At 34.6% G+C, this 12488-nt stretch overlaps 1 protein-coding gene across 4 annotated transcripts in view; it reads left to right on the plus strand.

Moving 5' to 3' along the window:
• Positions 1-8420: 8420 nt before the first annotated feature.
• The window catches only part of LOC128863573 (calmodulin-lysine N-methyltransferase), a 123044-nt gene continuing 118976 nt past the window's right edge, over positions 8421-12488 (plus strand). For 2 of the 4 annotated variants that reach the window (XM_054102801.1, XM_054102802.1), the window contains exon 1: positions 8421-9193. The gene's annotated coding sequence lies outside the window, so the exon portion shown is untranslated. Of the gene's footprint in view, positions 9194-10096; positions 11814-12488 lie in introns of those variants that run through there. The other 2 variants (XM_054102800.1, XM_054102799.1) reach the window with 1 other exon arrangement.

Here is a 12488-nt window from a genome sequence, read left to right on the forward strand (position 1 = left end):
CGAATGCATGCGACACTTAGATTTATGATCTTTTGCGCCTGTTGACGTTCTAATCTTATTGTTGCTTTGAGTATTAGTTGTTACAGTTGTTTTGACATTGTAGCGCTCAACTTTGTTATTGCCATGCGCGATGATATTTACGAAAATATATTTACCTTCAAAATATGTGGTAATTTTTAGGGCGATTTGTCTTCAGAAAATATTTACAAATTAAAAAACAAGTGATTAAAATAATTATTTAAAAGAAAATTTTGGCAGCTCATACTTTACTTTGATGTCCATGCAGTTGAATAAAGATCGGTTTTGTCTAAAGATAACTACCCAGTAAAATGGCAGTAGACAAGTGTGACGTCAGGCACCTTAATAATACAAAACGGGCAAAAGGGGGAGAAATTACTTGTTTGTAAATATTTAGCGAATGGCTTAGTAGTTTGTGATTTGTGAAATTCAAGCTAAATAAACTAATGAAAACGAAATGCCGCGTGTTTAATTGTGAAAGCACGAATTATAAAAATATCTCCAAATTCAGTTTTTCTGTATGACGCTTACTTGCAGTAATTTCTCTTCCCTTTGTTGGTCGCCCTCGGAGCCTGACGTCACAGCGAATTCGGAAGGCGCAATCTCTTATTCCATCATTCTTGGGTTATTTGATTTACAAAAATCAAGCAAATTTACTAAATCTCATAACTACAGTGAGTGACACAATGATAAGATCACCTCATATTAATAAGTTTTGACAATATTTTTTCAAATTACTTTTAAATACTCTTTTTTAGAAAATTTTACTACAATAAGAAAATTTTACTACACGCAGAAGCGTGGGCGATGACAACATCCGATGAAGCGAGGCTTGGAGTGCTTGAGAGAAAGATAATGCGCAAGATTTTTGGGCCTTTGCATGAGCTGTATGAACTTTAGGACGACATAGACATAAAATAAAATAAATAATTGGCGCGTACACTTCTGTTAAGTGTTTGGCCGAGCTCCTCCTCCTATTTGTGGTGTGCGTATTGATGTTGTTCCACAAATGGAGGGACCTACAGTTTCAAGTCGACTCCGAACGGCAGATATTTTTATGAGGAGCTTTTTCATGGCAGAAATACACTCGGAGGTTTGCCATTGCCTGCCGAGGGGCGACCGCTATTAGAAAAATGTTTTTATTAATTTTGCTTTCACCGAGATTCGAACCAACGACCTCTCTGTGAATTCCGAATGGTAATCACGCACCAACCCATTCGGCTACGGCGGCCGCCATAGACATAGACAGGGCAGCGAATAAAGACCCAGCGGCTACGCTGGCTGGGTCAAGTCGTCCGAATGGATACAAACGCTCGGGTTCTGAAAGTATTTGATGCGGTACCAACTGGTGGTAGTAGAGGAAGAGGAAGGCCTTCTTTGCGTTGGAAAGATCAGGTGGAGAAGGACTTGGCTTCCCTTAGTGTGTCCAACTGGTGCCGGTTAGCACGAGAAAGTAACGACTGGCGCGCTTTGTGAAACTCTGCCAAAATCGCGTAAGCGGTTATCGCGTCAATTAAGAAGAAGAAGAGAAGCGGCTCATAATTTCGGGCTGATTTTTGATATTTTTTCTGCTTGACGGTGTTGTGCATTTTCGGCATAAAAAAATCGTGCATTTGCTATATGGATAAAATGCGCAACATCTTCGGAAAAATATTGTTAAAGATCAACGAGAATGTTGACTTACCTCGAATTTTTACTTTATTGTACTTAAATTTAATGAGCAATAAAACTACGTGCCCAAATTTTGTTTAACTATTTTCATTAAGGTCTATGCGGGGCTTATTGCCAGCCAGGCTAACCTAACCTATTCTGATTAAAAATTTTGAAATTGTGAAAAGTTTGAACTTTGGAAGTTTGAATCTTGAAAGTTTGAAAATTTGTCGAGTTCTTATAAATCTTTTCCAAAGTGTGAATCTTGGATTAATATGGTATTTGTTATAGAATGAATAATAATTTTATCTAAAAACAAAACCAAAAAAAAAAAAATTAAAAAAAAATAGTCAAAACTTGTCAGTTTGTGGTGCTTGTATAATTTTGCAACTGAGACTTTTATATTTTTTTATACTTATACATTTTGCGCGAAATAAAGGAGAACAATTTTGTTTATGGAATAAGTAGGATGCTAAATATTTTTTAATAGAAATAATCGTTCAGCAGTAATTAAATAGAAGTTTGAGAAAGATTTCAAGTGTGCAGTTTTATAGCTTGTGGAATTTTGGTATAACAAAGTGCCAGTTTAGAGTGGCTCAAAATTAGAGCTGGTTTTTGATGATTTTTTTGTTTGATAAAAAGCATTTTCATCGAACTCAAATGGATTAGGGAGGAATATTTCATTGTTTATTATATCCAAATCAGTTTTAAAAGCTTGAAAGTGAAGCCTTTTTAGTAGTTATGCATTTTTAGGGGCACAGACGTAAATTCGTATATTTCTTTTGATTTTAAGTTGCTTAAAACCAATTTTATTACCAGCTGATTGTAAGCTGAAAACCCGTATTAATTTGACTACGATTAAAATAAGCTATGATTAAATAAGCTTTCTTAAACCTCTGTTTAACAAATATCGAACGGGCCTATTTGTGACTTTGATTATTCGCCATTGCGGACTTGCTGCGTAGTTACATCCTTGTCTTCACACAATTACACAAAGAAACAGATGGAATATGCAATGATAGAATTACTGCCAGTAAATTACCTGCTACTTTTTACATATAAACACGCGTTAATACGTTATCAGTCAAATAGTGACGGGGCTATTAGTGTCACATTCGCGAATCCAATGCTTTTTAATTTCGACCACAAAACATAAGCCAACTTAATACAAAATATATCTTGTAGCATCAGTCATTGCCTAATGTGTTTGTGCCAGACATACATACATGCATTCATATGTATGTATGGGGTGTAATAGCGGCCGAGAAACAGCACGTACATCGAAAATTGTAGCAGAAGCTACATACATCCAACACTTTCAAACATCTGTGCGCCAGTCTAAAAGCGGAATTTTTTTTTGTGTAAAAATAACAAAAGGATTATGAAAAATCGCTTCTATTACGTTTTATTGCTCATTAAGAAAATAATAAAATTAGTTTACAAATCGTGAAAAAATAATAATATTAAAATAAATTAGATGTCCTAAATTCAGTAGTTTTCGCGAAGCGTTGTAGGATGAGAAAAAAAACAATTAGCCAAATGAAGTTTTGGGGATAGTTTAATATATATTTGAACTAAAAAAAAAATTTGTACAATCTCCAACAATATATTGTAAGCCGAGTTATCAATAGATTCCCAGAGCGCCTTGCCACTGAAGTATCCAACTTCTGTACAAGATACAACTTGCAATTTTCATCTGAAAACAAAAAAAAAAAAGATTATTAATTTTGATGTAATTATTGTCGATGTGAACTAAGAAAATTGGGAGAAACACGTAAAATTCGAATTTTTGGGGAAGGTAGAAAAAAAAGTGGTTTTTCAAGGAAAAAAAAACTCTTCAACTGGGTAAAAAAGTCGCTTAAAAAAAGTTTTTGGATGTTTTTTTTAGTTCACATAGAAGAGAAAACAATACTGAAGATAACGCATTTTGAATGAAATGGATAGCTCGTTTAGTTTTTTTGCAATCGTGTACATAAATTAGGTAAAGTCGTGAAAATGAAAAGCCGAGAAAACGCGCTTCAAAGTCAACAATAAGCGCACGGTTGCTCGACGCCGCACTACGCTCGGCTCTGTAGCTCTGCAAATACTTGGAATTCAACTCTGAAAATTTGTGTCTCATGTTCTTGAATATCTAAGCTATTGATTTCAGGAAAAAAAAAATCGATTTTTTTGACCTTTTAATTGGCCCGCCGGCCTTAAATAAAATTAAAATTTCAAGGGCAATGAAAGCAAGCGCAGTTTAGTTTTTAGAAACAAATCACCAGCAGTCAAGCAGCAACACTATCCGGCTGCCTAGGTTGGCGATATGGAAGAACAAGTACATGAACATTGAAAGTAAGAAATAAGAGCAGCCACTTCCATAACCCAGCAGTATAGAGCTAGTCGATACCCCAAACCATTCGTAGTGTCCGGAAACCAGAGGGTTATAATGACCGAGTAGATAGAAAACGTATATAAACGAACGAACTGGGAAGCTGCGGATGAATTTTGCACATAAAACATGAAGAAACTTGGTGGAAATACGTAATTTTCCTGAATGAGAGCAAATTTAACTTATTCGGTAGTCACGAGAAAGCCATGGTTTGGCGGAAGCACAATGAGGAGCTGAAAGCAAACCACCTGAAACCGAGGATAAAATAAACACGGCGGGGGACATAGGTATGATGATTGAGGGGTGTATTTCATTTAAAGGAACTGAAAATTTGGTTTTTATAAAAACGGTTATGAAGAAGGAAACATCCTAAACACCCTAAACACAAGGCCTATATTGTTATTGCTACTCCTCCTAGATCGGATGATTATCTAAAGGAAAACCCTGTAGAAAACTTGTCTTATTACGGCTCTGCCATGAAGGAAGTTTTTTTAGTGGAAATAATAGAAAATTGTCCATAATAATATTCTCAGTAGTCAGTCAATATCGAAATGAGTCACAGATGAAAGATTATATGCGTTTGGTTTTTTGTACTCGTAAAATATTTTATGAAAGTTTTTAATAACCACTTAAACATTTCGAATGCGCACACTTCTCCGTCATTTCGCGAATTTTGCCAATTTTTTCTTTGAGTCAAGGGACGAATGCGTCAGCACATTTCCACATTTCCACATTTCCACACTGGCCACAAATGTCTACATCACAAAGATATTTGAACATATGTACATAACGTTTTAGTTGTTGTAGCAGAGCACGAATGCATGCGACACTTAGATTTATGATCTTTTGCGCCTGTTGACGTTCTAATCTTATTGTTGCTTTGAGTATTAGTTGTTACAGTTGTTTTGACATTGTAGCGCTCAACTTTGTTATTGCCATGCGCGATGATATTTACGAAAATATATTTACCTTCAAAATATGTGGTAATTTTTAGGGCGATTTGTCTTCAGAAAATATTTACAAATTAAAAAACAAGTGATTAAAATAATTATTTAAAAGAAAATTTTGGCAGCTCATACTTTACTTTGATGTCCATGCAGTTGAATAAAGATCGGTTTTGTCTAAAGATAACTACCCAGTAAAATGGCAGTAGACAAGTGTGACGTCAGGCACCTTAATAATACAAAACGGGCAAAAGGGGGAGAAATTACTTGTTTGTAAATATTTAGCGAATGGCTTAGTAGTTTGTGATTTGTGAAATTCAAGCTAAATAAACTAATGAAAACGAAATGCCGCGTGTTTAATTGTGAAAGCACGAATTATAAAAATATCTCCAAATTCAGTTTTTCTGTATGACGCTTACTTGCAGTAATTTCTCTTCCCTTTGTTGGTCGCCCTCGGAGCCTGACGTCACAGCGAATTCGGAAGGCGCAATCTCTTATTCCATCATTCTTGGGTTATTTGATTTACAAAAATCAAGCAAATTTACTAAATCTCATAACTACAGTGAGTGACACAATGATAAGATCACCTCATATTAATAAGTTTTGACAATATTTTTTCAAATTACTTTTAAATACTCTTTTTTAGAAAATTTTACTACAATAAGAAAATTTTACTACACGCAGAAGCGTGGGCGATGACAACATCCGATGAAGCGAGGCTTGGAGTGCTTGAGAGAAAGATAATGCGCAAGATTTTTGGGCCTTTGCATGAGCTGTATGAACTTTAGGACGACATAGACATAAAATAAAATAAATAATTGGCGCGTACACTTCTGTTAAGTGTTTGGCCGAGCTCCTCCTCCTATTTGTGGTGTGCGTATTGATGTTGTTCCACAAATGGAGGGACCTACAGTTTCAAGTCGACTCCGAACGGCAGATATTTTTATGAGGAGCTTTTTCATGGCAGAAATACACTCGGAGGTTTGCCATTGCCTGCCGAGGGGCGACCGCTATTAGAAAAATGTTTTTATTAATTTTGCTTTCACCGAGATTCGAACCAACGACCTCTCTGTGAATTCCGAATGGTAATCACGCACCAACCCATTCGGCTACGGCGGCCGCCATAGACATAGACAGGGCAGCGAATAAAGACCCAGCGGCTACGCTGGCTGGGTCAAGTCGTCCGAATGGATACAAACGCTCGGGTTCTGAAAGTATTTGATGCGGTACCAACTGGTGGTAGTAGAGGAAGAGGAAGGCCTTCTTTGCGTTGGAAAGATCAGGTGGAGAAGGACTTGGCTTCCCTTAGTGTGTCCAACTGGTGCCGGTTAGCACGAGAAAGTAACGACTGGCGCGCTTTGTGAAACTCTGCCAAAATCGCGTAAGCGGTTATCGCGTCAATTAAGAAGAAGAAGAGAAGCGGCTCATAATTTCGGGCTGATTTTTGATATTTTTTCTGCTTGACGGTGTTGTGCATTTTCGGCATAAAAAAATCGTGCATTTGCTATATGGATAAAATGCGCAACATCTTCGGAAAAATATTGTTAAAGATCAACGAGAATGTTGACTTACCTCGAATTTTTACTTTATTGTACTTAAATTTAATGAGCAATAAAACTACGTGCCCAAATTTTGTTTAACTATTTTCATTAAGGTCTATGCGGGGCTTATTGCCAGCCAGGCTAACCTAACCTATTCTGATTAAAAATTTTGAAATTGTGAAAAGTTTGAACTTTGGAAGTTTGAATCTTGAAAGTTTGAAAATTTGTCGAGTTCTTATAAATCTTTTCCAAAGTGTGAATCTTGGATTAATATGGTATTTGTTATAGAATGAATAATAATTTTATCTAAAAACAAAACCAAAAAAAAAAAAATTAAAAAAAAATAGTCAAAACTTGTCAGTTTGTGGTGCTTGTATAATTTTGCAACTGAGACTTTTATATTTTTTTATACTTATACATTTTGCGCGAAATAAAGGAGAACAATTTTGTTTATGGAATAAGTAGGATGCTAAATATTTTTTAATAGAAATAATCGTTCAGCAGTAATTAAATAGAAGTTTGAGAAAGATTTCAAGTGTGCAGTTTTATAGCTTGTGGAATTTTGGTATAACAAAGTGCCAGTTTAGAGTGGCTCAAAATTAGAGCTGGTTTTTGATGATTTTTTTGTTTGATAAAAAGCATTTTCATCGAACTCAAATGGATTAGGGAGGAATATTTCATTGTTTATTATATCCAAATCAGTTTTAAAAGCTTGAAAGTGAAGCCTTTTTAGTAGTTATGCATTTTTAGGGGCACAGACGTAAATTCGTATATTTCTTTTGATTTTAAGTTGCTTAAAACCAATTTTATTACCAGCTGATTGTAAGCTGAAAACCCGTATTAATTTGACTACGATTAAAATAAGCTATGATTAAATAAGCTTTCTTAAACCTCTGTTTAACAAATATCGAACGGGCCTATTTGTGACTTTGATTATTCGCCATTGCGGACTTGCTGCGTAGTTACATCCTTGTCTTCACACAATTACACAAAGAAACAGATGGAATATGCAATGATAGAATTACTGCCAGTAAATTACCTGCTACTTTTTACATATAAACACGCGTTAATACGTTATCAGTCAAATAGTGACGGGGCTATTAGTGTCACATTCGCGAATCCAATGCTTTTTAATTTCGACCACAAAACATAAGCCAACTTAATACAAAATATATCTTGTAGCATCAGTCATTGCCTAATGTGTTTGTGCCAGACATACATACATGCATTCATATGTATGTATGGGGTGTAATAGCGGCCGAGAAACAGCACGTACATCGAAAATTGTAGCAGAAGCTACATACATCCAACACTTTCAAACATCTGTGCGCCAGTCTAAAAGCGGAATTTTTTTTTGTGTAAAAATAACAAAAGGATTATGAAAAATCGCTTCTATTACGTTTTATTGCTCATTAAGAAAATAATAAAATTAGTTTACAAATCGTGAAAAAATAATAATATTAAAATAAATGATCGCTAATAAAATAAAAATTTCTCAATAATTATCAAAGTAAGCGAAACCAACAACAATAACAACAGCCGCATACGATACGCATACGCCAGCGCGGGCATCCGCATACAAATATTCAGCCAAGTCATTCATTCCACCCAATTCGCCCACTCGCTCAGCCGACGTCGCCTCACCGTTTCGACCGCCCCGACCGCCTGCCGCACAAGCTTTTAGTGAATGAAAAGCTACGCCAGCGATAACACAGAAAAACAACTGTGTGCTGTGGAGTGTTGTGCAGGGCGGGGGGGTGCGGTGTGAGTGCAATGCTCGCTCGTTGTGCGCTGCTTCGAACCACACGAAAGGCAATGGACGAACTGAACTGGTTGTACGCAAAAGCACACAATAACAAATTGCACGCTTCCATTGGCGCACAGTAGTGGGAGTGGAGGTGTGGCAGTGCACGTGGATCCTCAATGCAGACAACATCGAACATGTTGCGAGCGCTAAAGGGCGACAATACAACAATAATAAGTGCAGTAGATATGAAAGGAATGAGTGGAGGAATGTTGGCAAGTGTAACGGTTAAAAAGCTTAGCATAAATGGTAGCTATTTACTGAATCGCCTGTCAGCCAACAAACAGTTCGTTGTGGAAGTTGCGGTGTATTGGATGTGCAAAAGACGGACGATTCTAGGCGGCGACTCGTAGCGGTTCGGACACTCATTATTTATTTGTTGAACGCTTGTTGGCTCGTTGATTTGACGTACGCGCGCGTCACGGTACGGTCAAGCAGAAAGTGTGACGAAGTCTCGTTTGGCTTAAAAAACAAAAGAGAAAAAATAAAAAACAAAAATAAGTGTCGCGGGTGCCAAGTGGTGAAAATCTTGTTGAAACAACCAAACAGAAAAAAACGAAGAAAAAAATATTAAATATTAAAATTTAGAGAGTCGTTATTTTAGTCGTGTGAAGGAGACAGTGCAACTTTTTTAATTGAACTTTTACGCGGTGTAAAAGTGGGCGAATAAGACAGTTTTATACAAAAAAAAATTATATAAAATGTTATATATAAAAAACGTGATATAATTTAGTGAAGTAATGCAATCTTATGAATTAGTAATTAACACTACTAAGTGTAATTAAGTGTAAGTAATTGAAAATTTATAATCTAATCCATAAGCAAGGATCTCAGCGCATTTTGTGGTTAAACTAGACAAAAACAGGTAATTTCAAAGGTTATATATACATATACAATATAATATTTATATACATACACACATGTGAAATTTTCATCAGAAAAGTTTTATGTTCGAGCACTAAAGAATGATTCGAATTTTTTAGTACCACTAAAGTAAAAACTTTGATGGGCTGAAATACAATAAAAGAAAAAAGATTAAATATTTAATTCAAAACTAAAAAATAATATTTTAATAAAAAAAATAAAATCTTAAAAACATGACATTTATAAAAAAAAATTATTAAATATTTAATAAAAAAATTTCTTTAAAAACAAAAATTTCTTAAATAATATATCTAATATAAATTTAGAGTATTTTTGCCTCAAATAAAATAAATGTAAAACAGATGTTAAAGATTTAATATTAACAAAACAAATTAAATTTAAATAAAAAATATAAATTTAAAATAAAAAATAATACCTTTAAAAAATAAATGCTTTAAATATTTAATATAAAGTTAGAGTATTCTCTGCTGAAATGAAACAAAAGAAAAACATGTATTAAATATTTAATATAAATAAAGACTCAAAAATTGAATTTAAATTAAAATATAAAATCATAAAAAAAAATTATGAAAAATTTAATATAAATGTATAGTATTCTTGGCTGAAACAAAGTAAAAGAAAAACTTGTATTAAATATTTAATATAAAAAAAATTATATTTAAATAAAAAAAATTTAATTTAAAATAAAATATAAAATCATAAAAAAATTAGTTAATTAAATATTTAATATAAGTTCAAAATATTCTTGGCTGAAATAAAACAAAAGAAAAACAGGTATTAAATATTTAATTTAAATAAAAAATATAAAAAAAATTAAAATTAAATAAAACAAAATTTAAAAATTTTTAAATATTGTATTAAAATAAAAAAATATGAATTTAAAATAAAATCATAAAACAATAAAATAAAAAAATATTTAAATTACTAAATATTTAGTATAAATTTAAAGTAGGCTGAAGTAAAATTAAAAAAAAAAACAGGTACTAAATATTTAATATAAATAAAAAATAAAAGAATTAAATATAAATAATAGAATATAAATTTAAAATGAAAAAATCAACTCTTAAAAAAATTAAATTTAAAAAAACATTCTAGTGGTAAAATACTTAGTATAAATTTAGAGTATTCTCAAAAAATGAGAGATAATAAAAATTGCATACGAAAAAAGCGAATCGCGTCAGCGGTTCATTGCCAAAAGTTTGTTGTCATCACAGTTGGTTGCTTGCAAAAAATGTGCGACATTAGCGACGCTGCTGCGGTAAACCGGAGCAGCCACGCGTACGATTTCCTTTACGTTAACCGTCACAACAACAACTTCGCACCCCCTGGCACTGCCTATTTCCGCTTCACGTACATACGTGTGTATGTACGTATGTAGACACCGGATGTCAATGCTGACAGAGTCACCAAGAACGCTGCTGCTGTTGCTGCAGCTGCATTTTAACACACACTCACATCCATACCAACATTTACATACACATACACATGTATATGCACTGCGGCGTGACGCTTTCATTTTGCGGCAATAAATAAATTTTCTGCGCCACAGGAGCCTAGCAAAGCCCAACATTAAGGCACATGACGCCAAGCGCTAGGAAATACTCGTAAGCAGATGAGCAGCGGTCGAAAGCGGGCGTTGAGGGGTATCAACAATGAAATTCAGCGGAAAGTGACCATTTTTGGCGGCAACTTAACATTTTGGCTAAAGTTGATGAGCTGAAACAACAACAAATGTAAAAAAGAAAATGACAGAAAATTGGAATCAAACACAGCACTTCGACTCGGGCACAAATTTACTCTTACATGCTTGCATACATACATACATGCATAAGTTCATACATACATATATACAAACACACATACATAAAAGTGCTTGTATGAAAAATAAACGCAGACTAAAAACTGCACGGCAGACTGTGGAGGGCAGACGTTAGGCGACAACCGTCAGGCGACACTAGTAGAGCGCAGAGCGGTTAGCAACTGTATTGACATACGAAGCTGCATACATAAATACATATATATACATACATATGCATTTAGCTATTTTTGCGGATTGGCACTTGCACAACCAACACTGCGATGGTGAAATTTTTTGGTCTTCCTTTATTGATTTTTTTTCGGTTTTTGGTATTGTTTTTTTGCTTTGTAAATTAAAAATATTTCACGCCAAACAAATTATTATTAAATCAACATTTTAGTTTATGGCACTATGGCCAACTTGACATAGCCAATGCTGTTTGTGCCTCCGCATTTAAAACGGCTGCTGCTGCTGGGCGGAGTCAGTTGCCTCTGAAGCCACGAACAAACAACAACCAACTGGCATTTCCGGCCACCAGTCAAAAAACGTTAGTTCTCGTATTACATTTTTATGAAAAAATAGAAAATTAAAAATGAATTGAAAAGTCACTTGATAATTAAACGCCAAGCAGCAGTGAAAAATTTGTGCAAATAAATAACAAGGACACCTTCAGGAGCGTGCCGTTTTTTAACAAGTGCGTGCGTGTCCGCTGCAGCGCTCGCTTTTACATGCCTCGTTTCGTAATTGCGCGCATTTTGTGCAACCGATTAACACAACAACAACATCTACCAAAGAAAAAAAGGTGGAGCATTTTTATAGAAATTAACGCGCCTGCCGCTACGTTCTTTCACATATTTTTATTGAAATGTTGTTGCTGTGCAGCTGGTGTGCGCGAGTGAAAATTCAAATAACCTGCATGTGCAGTCATTTTTTGTGTAGCGCACTTGCACGTGGATAAGCCTATTGCGTTTGTGCTTGTGGGTATCCTCTCAGTGTCCAGTTCCAAAGAAGGTGTATTACGAGTAGGAACGCAAGGTGCGAGGGGAACTTACAAAGAAGCAATTATTTTAATCTGTTTGCCTTTCGTTCCTAATTAAATTTACAAAATTTGTTTAATACTCGAATACATACAATTTTTGAATGATTTTTTAGTGCACGGAAAGACCTTAAAGAATGTACATAAAATATTAACAACTATTATTATAATAGAAATGGGCGTGGCAGCCTCCACTTTTCAAAGTATTTTTTTCGTTATATTTCTGTTCTTGGTTTTATTATTTATACCAAATTTGAGGAATTTTGCTTGGTTTATAACAGAGATATACATTTTTTATTGGTTTTTGAGAACTACCGTTATATGGCAGGTGGGCTTAGTTGTCGACCGATTTCGCCCAGCTACCGTTGACAAGTTTCATTGAAATATATTAATTTTTTATCGAGTTATGGTGCGCCCGGGCGAGCGGACGGACGGACATAT

Source organism: Anastrepha ludens, chromosome 5 (assembly GCF_028408465.1).
Source record: "Anastrepha ludens isolate Willacy chromosome 5, idAnaLude1.1, whole genome shotgun sequence".
NCBI lineage: Eukaryota > Metazoa > Arthropoda > Insecta > Diptera > Tephritidae > Anastrepha > Anastrepha ludens.